The 12,290-nt window shown below is 40.0% G+C and overlaps 1 protein-coding gene across 1 annotated transcript in view; it reads left to right on the top strand.

Annotated features, from left to right (window-relative positions):
• ALPK1 (alpha-kinase 1) overlaps positions 1-12,290 on the top strand; it is a 148,818-nt gene that overhangs the window by 91,090 nt on the left and 45,438 nt on the right. The window lies entirely within an intron of this gene.

Here is a 12,290-nt window from a genome sequence, read left to right as displayed (position 1 = left end):
GATGGAGTTGCCCCCAATAAATCCATCATAAGTTGGAAATAGAATAAGTCAAACATATAATACATTAAAAATGCATTTATTAAGCCTAACCTACTAAACATCATAGCTTAGCTTAGCCTACCTTAAGCAAGCTCAGAACACTTACATTACTGCACAGTTGGGAAAAATCGTCTAATATAAAGCCTATTTTATAATAAGGTATTGAATATTTTGTGTAATTTAGTGAATACTGTGCTGCAAGTGAAAAACAGAATGGTTGTATTCTACTAAATGTATATTGCTTTCACACCATCGTAAAGTAACAAAATCACAAGTTGAACCATTGTAAGTTGGGGATCTCCTGTATTACCATTATCATCCCTCTTTTACAAACAAGGAAATTAAGGTGCAGAGAGATTAATTTGCCCAGGGGAACAGACCAGTAAGTGGTGAAATTGTGACTTACAGCCTTCTCCTTCATCCAGCTCCAATTCTCCATCAGGAAGCACCAAGTGAAGAGCTTGAAAACATAGGTAGAAGCCATGAGGTTTGCTTATTGTATCTGAAGTAAGCTGTAGGCCGTCCAGTAACACTTTCTGCATTGATGATGGAAATGTTCTACAACTGTGCTGTTCAATATGGTAGCCACTAGCCACAGATGACTCTCAAGCACTTAAATTTGTGGTGAACAGGACCAAAGAACTGAATTTTTATTTTAGCTATTTTTTATTCATTTCTATGTAAATAGTCACGTGTGGTCAGGGCTGCCATTTTATTGGACACTGCAGCTCTAAAGCAGTGGCTATGAATGTGAGACCTCCCGACAATGGATTAGCATCACCTGAAAACTGGTCAGAAATTCAAATTCTTGGGCTCAAATCAAAAACCCTTACTGAATCAAACACCCTGGGAGTGAGAGTCCAGCAATCAGCATTAGACAAGCCCTCCAGATGATTCTGATGCTAAAGTTTGAGAGCCACTGCTGGCAGGGAAGAGTAGAGTGGCGAGCAAGGGGGAAAGGCAGAGAGTGTGAACGAGGATACAGTGGAGAGGGGCAAGGTAAGGAGTAAGGAGAATCCAGTGAGAAGGCTGTAGGAGACCAACCCAATAAAAAAATCTCTTTTTCATAATTCTGGGAACTGTTGTTCAGACTCCCTCCTGCAAAAGCTGATGGTCACTTTACTTGCTTGGAGATCGCTTGTGGAATTAGCTTAGTGGCATGAAAGAACTTTACAAACCTTCCAAGGAAGGCGAGACCAAAATGGCCTCGCAAGAGGGAGTGACTCCTGCTTTGACCTTTGGGCTTAGCAGGTTTCTCTGACTTTTGAACATAGGCTGAGTGCTGGAGATGTGGCACATCACTATAACTGGGGTTTTACTCCCCTCATTCCATCCTGCAATCACCAGATCCCTGAGCCCTGCCTTCAAAGCTGGTAGTGATATTAGCTTCTAAACTGAAAATGATGTTTTTAAACATCATTTAAAAACGTCAGTCCCGCTGCATTGGGGGTTTAATGTGAGTTGGGAGAGAAGCTGCTCATAGTTGGTAGACTGTTTTAAGAGCCCACTTATGATACCTCCCGCTATGCCTCTCTACACTACACAAATTTCACCACTGGAGAAATAGAAGCATAGAGAATTTAAGAAGTGTGAGCCCAGCTCACAAGGTCACTCAGTGGCAGCTCTAAGGGGCACTGTCTATTAGGCCTTCTTTAGTCTCTAATGTATTTAATCTGACAGCTTTTTGAACTCTGAGCATCATTTTCTTTAGCTTGCCCAGCAAGCTATAAATTAAACAACCACACCTCCTAATGACTTTTAGGATGTTCTCCTATTGTGCCAGACCCCAAGTGCACAACTGCTAAACCACTCTGTTTTGTAAATACGGAGAACCATAGCACCCTGTGAGTCAGGTGCTCCTAAAATCTATTTTTAATATCTTAGATTATTAAAAATAGTTTGAATAAATTCCATGATTTGTTTTTGTTTCACTGTATCCCAATCAGGTCAGTTTCAATATTAGAGTTTATCAGAGCTGGCTGGTCATATTTTAATAACTGATTAATTGTGAAATTCCATTCTCACATAAAAAATAGTTAAAGATTACTGAGTTTGTCTTTTCATGTTTTCTCTCTTATTGTAGTTTATTCATAAATATAAACTTTCTGTGATTTTTTTTACCTTGAAATGAATCCTTCCCATAAAATGCTTCCCCCCTGTTTTTCAAATTAGCATTGTACTCAGAGCATAAACACTGTGTCTTTAATTCCACAATTAACAGATCGAAGTTGAGCACAGAATGCTTAAGAAAAAGGCCAGTCACAAACAACTGTTTTCCACAGTTCATGAGTTGGTAAAATGAAGAGTCATTTATAGTGTTATTCTCTTGGGCTGAATTTAACCAAGAAAAATGATACATGTTTTGTGTTTTGCTTTCTGGTCTCCACTGTGTTCCCATTTCCTCCCTCCCCACCGCTCTCCTCCCCTCCTCCCTGACTCTCCAATCCCTTTTCCTTTGGTGTGTGGCCACAGACAGAAATTTATGGCAGGGGCCAACCTCCTTTACACTCCACACAAAGCTTGCTGACTTGAGAGAGTTTGTCCGCGCTCTCCCAGAAAAAACACCTGCAGTAGGCTCCCCGAGAAACCTGAAGAGATGGGAGATTAATGTGGCTGTAATAGCTGGGCAGTGTTTTGGTATTATGCCCTCTCCCTAGGTAGATGGGTCTTTTCCGAGATGATACCAATTATTTATTGCTGAAACATCTGTTGATAACTGCAGCTGCCCTTGTAAAACAAAGCATATCACGGGGTCACAGGCTACGGGGACCTAAAATCCTACCTCATGCTAGTTTTGGTCTATTCAGCAACACCCTCAAGTCCGTGGGTTACCATCATCTTTAATGTCTCATCGTGCCATAGAAAATACTTTGTAAACACCGAGCTGCCCTGCCCTATAGTCTTTGAAGTATTATTTCATCTTCATCGGTAATTTATATTCCAGGGCCATTGTACTGTGGGAAAGAGAGGGGGAACCTTTTTTGTTTTCCATTTAATTGTATATCGCCTGACACTTTGACCTGTATTATTAGTATTAGTCAGAAAAAGGATTTTCTCCCTCTCTTATTTAAAAATAAAATTTCAAGGGAAAGTAAGCACTCCTTCAGCTCTTTTCACTCAAAACAATGTTTACACTCTGAGAGGGAAAGATGAAAAGCATGAGCAACTTTTTTCAAGTGTCGGAGAAGGGCATTTCAGTCTGTGAAAGAGAACAGTAAGGCCCTTATAAATATCATTCAGCAAAACCTTTGATGGATTTTTCAAAAAGTATTGAAGGCATTTAGCATTAGCTTCTGTTTAGCTCAGCTTTGGGCCATGGCGGTGGAGTGCCAGCTAGGAAAACCCATAGAATCCTAACTTGCTGCTAAGGTGCCGGGGAAGGACTCAACGTGGATGACACCTTGGGAATTTTTCTTTCTGTAGTTTTCACTCTTCTAAACAACAACAAAAAATGTCTGGTGAATTAAAAGAAACTATGAAAGTAAAGCTTTCAAAACGTAGAATAAAGGGTGTGTTTGGATTTGCAAGTGGGAACAGATTTGGCTGCAAGGCCAAGAGCTGTGTGATAGCTCTGAGTTTGGACATTCCCTGCACAGGTTTGGGGGTCCTGATGGTGAAGGAAGACTGGCCTATTTCTGGGGAGGGAGGGGCCTGCTGTCAGTCAGCCCTGGATTTACTGTGGTGCCCACTCATGGAGATACGAGATGATTTTTGTAGGTTGGCACTAAAAGCACCGTCTGAGGACATCAAGCAGGCTCAGAAGGAGGATATCGTTTTTCCCATGTTCTTTTCAACTCTACAACCATGAAAAATGGGTAATCTGATAGCCCTGATGTTGTAAATATTTTTGGAAAGTATCTGTGGTGCCTTGGAGAGATTTGAAGAGACACCATAATAATAATAATAATAATAATAAATGTTTAGTTGTTTCCTTATGCTATTTTGTGGAAAACCCCTGTGGATGAATAAAGTTCGATCAGTTTAGTCCCAAGAATTTTTTTAACTTTTATTTTAAGTTCAGGGCTACACGTGCAGGTTTGTTACATAGGTAAACTTGTGTCACAGGGGTTTGTTGTACAGAGTATTTCATCACCCAGGTACTAAGCCTAGTACCCATTAGTTATTTTTCCTGATCCTCTCTCTCCTCCCATCATCCACCTTCCGACAGACCCCAGTGTGTGTTGTTCCCTTCTAAGTGTCCGTGAGTTCTCGTCATTTAGCTCCCACTTAGAGTGAGAACACTTGATATTTGGTTTTCTGTTCCTGTGTTACTTTGCTAAGGATAATGGCCTCCAGCTCCAACTGTGTTCCTGCAAAAGACATGCTCTCATTCTTTTTTATGGCTGCATGGTCAGAATATTTTTTCTAATATGCCTTTTCGTATTATCTTGGTGCCTTTGACTTGTTGATATTTTTATTTCTGAACTACTTAAGATGTTAGAGGGGTGAGATTTAAAACATAAATAAACATGAATATATATATAAGAGTTGGTCATTGCAAGATTGCAGAAAATGCTTTAAAAACCCCTAGTGTGACTAACTTGTGAGCTCAGGGGATGGAGGAGAAACTTTAGCAAAAGAAACCAAAGTATGAATTTATTAAGAAATGAAATATCAAGTTAAAGAAAGTTATGGAAGTAATAAAATTCCCTCCATGAATAAGCTCTTGGTTAAAAGATTTCCTTAAAATTAATTTTAAAACATTTATTCCAGGTGCCGGTTTTTATATTAGTAATAGAGGATTCAAAAGCAGTAACAGGTGCTGTTTGGATTATGATTCTTTCAGCATTTTTCATCTTACTTGCTTTGGGGCTTTCATAGCAGAAACCCTTTTCATCAGGATGCAAAAAGAAAAAAGAAAAACACACCACAAAGTGAAGAAAAACTCTGCATTCATTCATTCCACAAACTTTAGTGGGTGTCAGCATGTGCCAGACATTTGATAGAACACTGAGAGAAGTGCAGAAGAAAGAGAAGACCCAGTTCATGCCCTGGAACACTACAAGAACGAAGAGAAAGGGCAACCCTTGTCAAAGTCCGGCTTATTGGAATGGTTCTTCCCATGTATTGACCTCCTAATATGCGGCAGTTGCTCAATCTATGTTCTTTCAGCTATGTCGACAACCCTTAAAGAAAAGTGTTATAATTCCCTTTTCACAGTTAAGAAAATTAATGCTTGGAGAAGTGGTTTTTCAAAGTCACTATTTGAACTCCCCATCTCTCTATGGACAGCTCTGTTCTTTCCATTTAGGGGCACATGAGGAGGGCCATGCAGGCTTTTTTTTTGTTTTTTTTTTTAAGACAGATTCTCACTCTCGTGCCCAGGCTGGAGTGCAGTGGCGCGATCTCGGCTCACTGCAGCCTCCACCTCCTGGATTCAAGCAATTCTCCTGCCTCAGCCTCCTGAGTAGCTGGGACTACATGCACGCACCACCACGCCTGACCATTTTTTGTATTTTTAGTAGAGACAAGGTTTCACCATGTTGGCCAGGATGGTCTCGATCTCCTGACCTCATGATCCGCCCACCTCAGCCTCCCAAAGTGCTGGGATTACAGGCGTGAGTCACCACGCCCAGCCTGTGCTGGCTTTTAAGATGTTGAGATACCAGTGGTTGGTCACAGCCGTGGCCAGGGGCCTGATTGCTCCTACTCTTGCCCTGACTAATTCAGGAACCTCTGGATCTTGCCATGATCTGAAAATGAAAGTTTGTCTCGGAAAGAACCTTGCTCCAGCCAAATGTCTGGTGTCTCTGAGGCTGCAACAATTGTATTTTGTTTAGGTCCCCTAGATAAGATAGCAGATCAAATGGAGTATGAGGAAGGGAGCTGAGCTACTTGTCAAAGACAGAAGAGCATGTGGTGACCTGTTGGACAGACGGGGTGAGTGGGCACTAAGTATAAGATTTCAGTCTCGCGACATGCAGGGCAGTGATGCCTTTGCCTGAGACAGCATGGGAGGGGAAGCTGGCATGTGCTTCTTGGATGTCTTAGAGACATCTGAAACTCATGGTCCTTCTCTTCCCTGCTTTCAAATAAGGTCCCCTTTCAGGGTCCAGTAGCATAAGCTGGGAACTTCAAGGTCGTTCTTGTCACCTTCCTCTCCCTTGACTGACATATCCACTCCATCACCAAGCTTAGTAGGTCTTATTTTCTAAATCACTCCTCAATTCCCCTCCACCCCATCACTACTCCTGTTGCAGCTGCAGCTATATCTCACCTGGGCTCCTGCCATTGCTTCCTGAAAAGCCTCCCACATCCATCCCCCTTCACTCCTCCACATCTCTTCTCCATGCACAGAGGTGTTTGTGTAAACTACACCTGTCACCCCAATATGCCTAGGAATGCAAAACTCTGAAATGAAGCCCACAGGCCCAGCCAGGCACAGTCCTTCCCTCGGCTGCCCCTGCTGCACCATCTCCATCTCATGGCCTCCTTTCAGTCCACACTCTTACCGGGATTCTTCCATGCACATAGCTGCTCTCCATTCCCAAGACATTCTTCCCTCCCTCCTTTGCCTGATTAATTTCTGTTTATCTCTCCCTTCTCAGCTCATGTCTCAGTTCTTCAGGGAAGCCTGCCCTGATCTCTGGGACTAAATCAAAATTCCCCAATTCCCTTGGCTATGAGGTACCACCTTTTCAAAGTTGCAGTTTACATTTGTTTGTGGGGTTTCTTTTATTCCTGTCTCTCTCTTCTGCTAGCTACAAGCTCCATGAGGACCAGGCCTTATCTGTGTTCACCATTATATCCCTGACACTTAAAATGCACACCTTTAATGAATGTAAGTATGTAAGCCTGTGCCTCTATAGAACAGAAGGCAAAATAAACCCCAGTCCACAGGAAAAAGCAGAATTTGTTCAATGGAATATTTCAACAAAAATGTTTCTAAAAGGAAAAGAATAGGCTCTAGTATCTACTAAGATATTTTATTCTTAAACATAACTAGAGAAAAAAGATTGGGAAAAACATATCACTCTTCCCACTTCATCAGTTTGTGGTACATAGTACAGTCAAGAGCCCACTCAATTATTCCATTTGGATGTCCTAGATATCTCAAGTTCAGTAGGTCCAAAACTGGACTCATCATCTCTCAACTTCTCCCTCCACCAACCAAACTTTATCCACCCCCAGTGATCACCATATCGGTAAATGGCACTATAAACCCCCAGTTCCCCAAATCAAGACCTTGGCTTTATCTTCCCCCCAACCCTCATATCTCATTTGTTACCAAATCCTAATAATTTTCCTCTGAGATGTCTCTCAAATACATCTTCCTTTCCCTAATCCTACTGTAACTATTCTGGTTCAGAGCATATCATCTCTTTCTTGGAATATGATTATTATTATTAGGTTAGTGAAAATGTAATTGCGGTTCTTGCAATTAAAAGTAATTTCATTTATTTGAGAGAGGGTATGTCTCTGTTGCCCAGGCTGCAGCGCAGTGCAGTGGTACAATTTTGGCTCACTGCAACCTCTGTTTCCCAGGCTCAAGCCAACCTCCCACTTCAGCTTCCCAATTAGCTGGGACTGCAAGTGCATGTCACCATGCCTGGCTAATTTTTTTTATTTTTTTGTAGAGATGGGTTTCCCAGAACCATGTTTCCCGGGCTGGTCTCAAACTCCTGAGCTCAAGTGATCCACCTGCCTAGGCCTCCCAAAGTACTGGGATTGCAGGCGTGAACCACTACACCTGGCCCTCTTTCCTAAATTATATCCAACTCCTCTCCCTAACTCTAGTCACATTCCCTGTATCTGTAAGAACAGGAAGGTCATGCTGCAGACAGATTTAAAAACAAACAAAGAAACAAACACTCAGGGGCTGAAAGCAAAGAAGGTTTATTCTGTCCTCTTGCTACATGTCCATCTGAGGTCAGTGGGAGGCTCTGCTTTATGTCAGTCTCCTCAGGAGCCCAGATTGATGAGACACCTAACATCTAGGATATGGCTGGTTGCCATTGCAGGGGGAAGCAGAAATAAGGAATTGCACACTGGGTTTTAAATGCAATTAATCCAACAGATGTGACCATTGGTCAAGAGAAGCCATGTGGTCACACTTCTTTTTAAGAAGTCAGAGAAATACAATCCCACCATGTGCCCAGAAGGAGAAGACCCAGAAATATATTGGCAGAGAGTCTGCCATGGCCTGCTAGCTTCTCTCCACAATGCAACCGAAGCATCTTTCCAAAAGTAGCAGGCTGGCATTCCTTCATACTTAAATTTGGTGCAGGGGGTGGGCAGGTGGGGTGGGGGGGAGTTGGGAAAATCTCAACTAATTAAAAGAAAATAAAACAAAAACAAGACAACCATATAGATCTTACAGAAGTACCTAATACTAATCCTCAACAAGAAAATCTTCTAAATAAATTTGGGTGAACATTTTCATCAAGGTGGTGAGAATACTAGTTACTTTTGTTCTTTATACTTCTTTGATTCTTTACAACAAACATTGCTTACCATTATAATAAAGGAAGGGAAGAGAGAGAGAGAAAGAAGAAGGATTGTTAAACAGTTGTCCTTAAATCTAGACAAGGTCAAATGTTCAAAAACTTCTCACCACTTTTCTAAGAGCAAGTACAAATACTGAAGTGCACACATCTTAACAATGGGGAGGCTAAAGTCATTAATTAAGTGACTCAGGTACTATATCTTTTCACTGAGTAAAGTAAGAATTCAAAATGCAATGTTATTCTTTCCAAACCTTTTCTCTTCCCATTTGGTGGCCTGCTATAAGCTGAGTATCATTATCCTTCTGTTATATTTTTTAGATCATTTTAGCCTGGTGTACATACACACATACTGTGTATATAATTGGTATTGAGTACAAGTTATTTCTCCATCAAATGGTAGAACATCAAAGCTGGAGAGAAATTCAGAGGTCCTCTATTTCAAGCCCATTGTTGGGTAGGTGGGGAAACGGAAATCTAGAGAGAATGAGAAGAGGCTCACCAAGTCACACAGCCAGTTCGTGGAAATGATGGGATCACCAGAGCCGGGTTTCCTACTCCTAAATGTGGTGTTTTCTCCCTGAATCTACATGACTGCCTGGCTAGGCAGGCTGTCGTAGGGCTGGGGCAGCCTTGTCCTTGTTGTACTTCTTTTCTCTCTGCTGCCCCATAGCCTGACCCTCTGCCTCTTTCTGTTCGTGTGATTTGACTATTTTATTCTGAGCAGAATTAATTAAAACCGAAATTGTATAATTTTCAAGAATCAACATTTAAAACTTGAATTTCTTTTGCTGAACATTATAGTTCTTGTTTTGAAAAGAAGCCAGATAAAAGGTTTAGATGCTTCAAAAATATTTTTTATTTAATAAGTGAAAATTAGCTGCCAAGAGAATGGAGCTTTGGAGGAAAATATTAGCCCCAAGGCCTATGTATTTTCAGACTTTAAGGTAGAGTCTGATTAAAATCACCAAGGATTTAAACCCTGCTCTAAAACTCTGCCAAAAACTGCCCTTTTAATATAGTACTTTCAAGTTTCAATGGAAGATAAATTAAAATGGTGACTTGTCCTTAAAATTCTACCAAGAAACTTTGGTTGCCACAGAATCAGGCATGCAAGTTATCCCTTTGATGAGGCTAAATCTATGGCATGAATTTCATGTCTCCCTATAATGAGGCCTGAAGACTGAGCCAAGTCCTGGAGTAGTTGATTTGACTAAGACAAGTGGGCTGAGCAACCCAGCTCAAAATGCTAGCAGAAAATGAACAGGTTCAAGTGTTGGGCAGACAAAAGAAAGTGATGACCTTCAGAAAATAAATCCTAGGGATGTGTTCATTCTTTCTGGCAGCAAATAAGAAAAACATCACCTCCTAAATCTTGTATGTTAAGTAAATGAGGAGCTGAAATAATATTATCTCCATATATCTGACAGTGTTTATATGAGGTTGAACCATATGAAAGTATCATCTTTGTATGCAACAAATGTCAAACACCAGCAATTTCATACTTTTCAATGTGATATATTTATTCTTCACAGCATATAATCTTGATGACAGCCCTGCAAAGTGAAATTTATTATACTCATCTTACAGATAAGATGATTGGCTCAGAGAGCTTGAGAGATATTTCTAAGCCATGTCACCAAGTATACTTCAGCAGGGATATGCCCTGGATTTCCTTCTCCCACCCTTTCATCATGTGTAATCACCTGCCTGCTTCATGAAACAAGATTATCTCACTCACAAGGGCAAAACCCAAGCCTTTTTAAGCTCAACAAATTCATAGATTTTGAATCAGTACTTTCTTTTATTAGACATATTCGCACAGCACAAAAGAAGTTTACTATTATCCCATGAATCTATTCATTTGAATCAATTGTCTTTAAAACATTTTTATTGCTCATCTCATCAGTAAAAACTTCTACATAAGCACCACATTATACATTTATTTATTTAATGATATGCATGTACTGTGCATTACTATGTATATAGATTTCAGTAGAATAGAAATTTAAGAAGAATGAGACAAAGATTAAATGAATACTTTAAAATAAATTTCAAAGTGCAATATTGGCATGAGAACTTTTTTGTTCATGTTAAGATTGTAACATACAGTGTTTAGTTTTAAAAATCTTGAATTAGTCCTCTGCGTTGAAGATGTAGCTTGTACAGTTTACTTTAATACTTGGTTTTAATGACTGCCCCAGTTAAAAATTTATGTGTCAAAGATGTGTAGATCCAAATAGAAATGGTCAGCTATGATTACAAATTCACATCACTCGCATTTCAATCCATCTACCAATTATGAGACATCATTTGTTGAAATGCAGCTAGCAAATTTCGGCATTCCCCAATGTCAATTGCATGTTTCTGCAAGTTAATCAGAGGATACTTTTTTTAACAAAGGATGCCAAAAATCCATTCAAACTCTTCATTTGGAACATTTTTTTAAAAGGGTTAAAATTTTCTTAGTTGTCATGTTTCCTTAGGAAAGAAAGAAAAAAAATTCCCATTTGTGTGTTTTAAAATATATGATATTTTTAGTACCTAAATCACAATGAAGAAAATACTTCCAGCCCTCATTATTTGAAAGATATTTTTCAGAATACCTGTTGCACAGCGTACTGTTGTCAGCCACTTGTCATCACAGAACAGGCTGATAGAAAAGCCTTTCATAAAAGAAAAATGTCTAAGCTCCATATTTGGCCATTCTCTAAGGAACTTTGCCTGGAGGTTTTTGTAGTATTTCCCCCTCTGATTATGAATTATTCCAAAATATCTATGATTTCTGATACTAGAAACTATAAACCTACTTACCAACTATATAAACTGCAGTACAGTTTGTACAGTGAAACCGTCCAACAAGAGAGTTCCGGTCATCAGCTTCTCCAGGATGAAGCACGATCATGTGCCATCTGTGCTGAGTAACTATCGCACATAACAGAGGAAGGTGCTTATGTCAATTCACTTTTTAAAATGTTAGTGAAGCTTAATTTCTTTCTCACTGATAAATTTAAATGGAAAGTTTTAGAATTTTCTTTGTATTTTGAGATCTCAGAAACTGATTTCACAATCTCACCCTCAGTCCACTGTCAAAACAATACGTTATTATTTATTGAGCATCTACTAAGTGCTAGGCACCTTATATGTACTCCTCTGTAATCTTCTCAGTCATTATGTGGTGCTGTTATTTTTATTTATTTTTTTCTTTTTTTGGAGACAGAGTCTCACTCTGTTGTCCAGGTCGGAGTGCAGTGGCATGATCTCATGATCACTGCAACTTCCATCTCCTGTGTTCAAGCAATTCTTGTACCTCAGTCTCCCAAGTAGCTGGAACCACATGCATGTGCCACCACACCTCGCTATTTTTTTGTGTTTTAAGAGAGGTAGGTCATCACCATGTTGCCCAGGCTGGTCTCGAACTCCTCATCTCAGACAATCCTCCTTCCTTGGCTTCTCAAATTGCTAGAATTATAGGCGTAAGCCACAGTGCCAGGCCCTGTGGCATTGTTATCTTTACTTTATAGTTGTAAATGTTAACGTCTAAAGGTTAAGTAACATGCAAAATCACGTAGTGCCTCGGTACAGCTGAAACCCGTTTTCTTTGCCTTTTCCCATAGCATCTCCCTCTAGTAATAGATTTCACTAGCTTCTTCGTAAAAGTAGTCTCAATACTGGCTTGTTTTCCACATATGTGGGTAATCGGTCACATTTTGAAAATATTCTCAGCTCAATTCTGGAGCTTTTTATGTATATTCTCTATGTGAAGACCACAGGCGAAATATATTCCTTTCATGGCTGTTGAAAACC

Source organism: Mandrillus leucophaeus, unplaced genomic scaffold, assembly GCF_000951045.1.
Source record: "Mandrillus leucophaeus isolate KB7577 unplaced genomic scaffold, Mleu.le_1.0 Scaffold535, whole genome shotgun sequence".
In the NCBI taxonomy this organism is placed as follows: domain Eukaryota; kingdom Metazoa; phylum Chordata; class Mammalia; order Primates; family Cercopithecidae; genus Mandrillus; species Mandrillus leucophaeus.
Note: the sequence above shows the minus strand (reverse complement) of the source record. Positions and strands in the feature narration are given on the sequence as shown.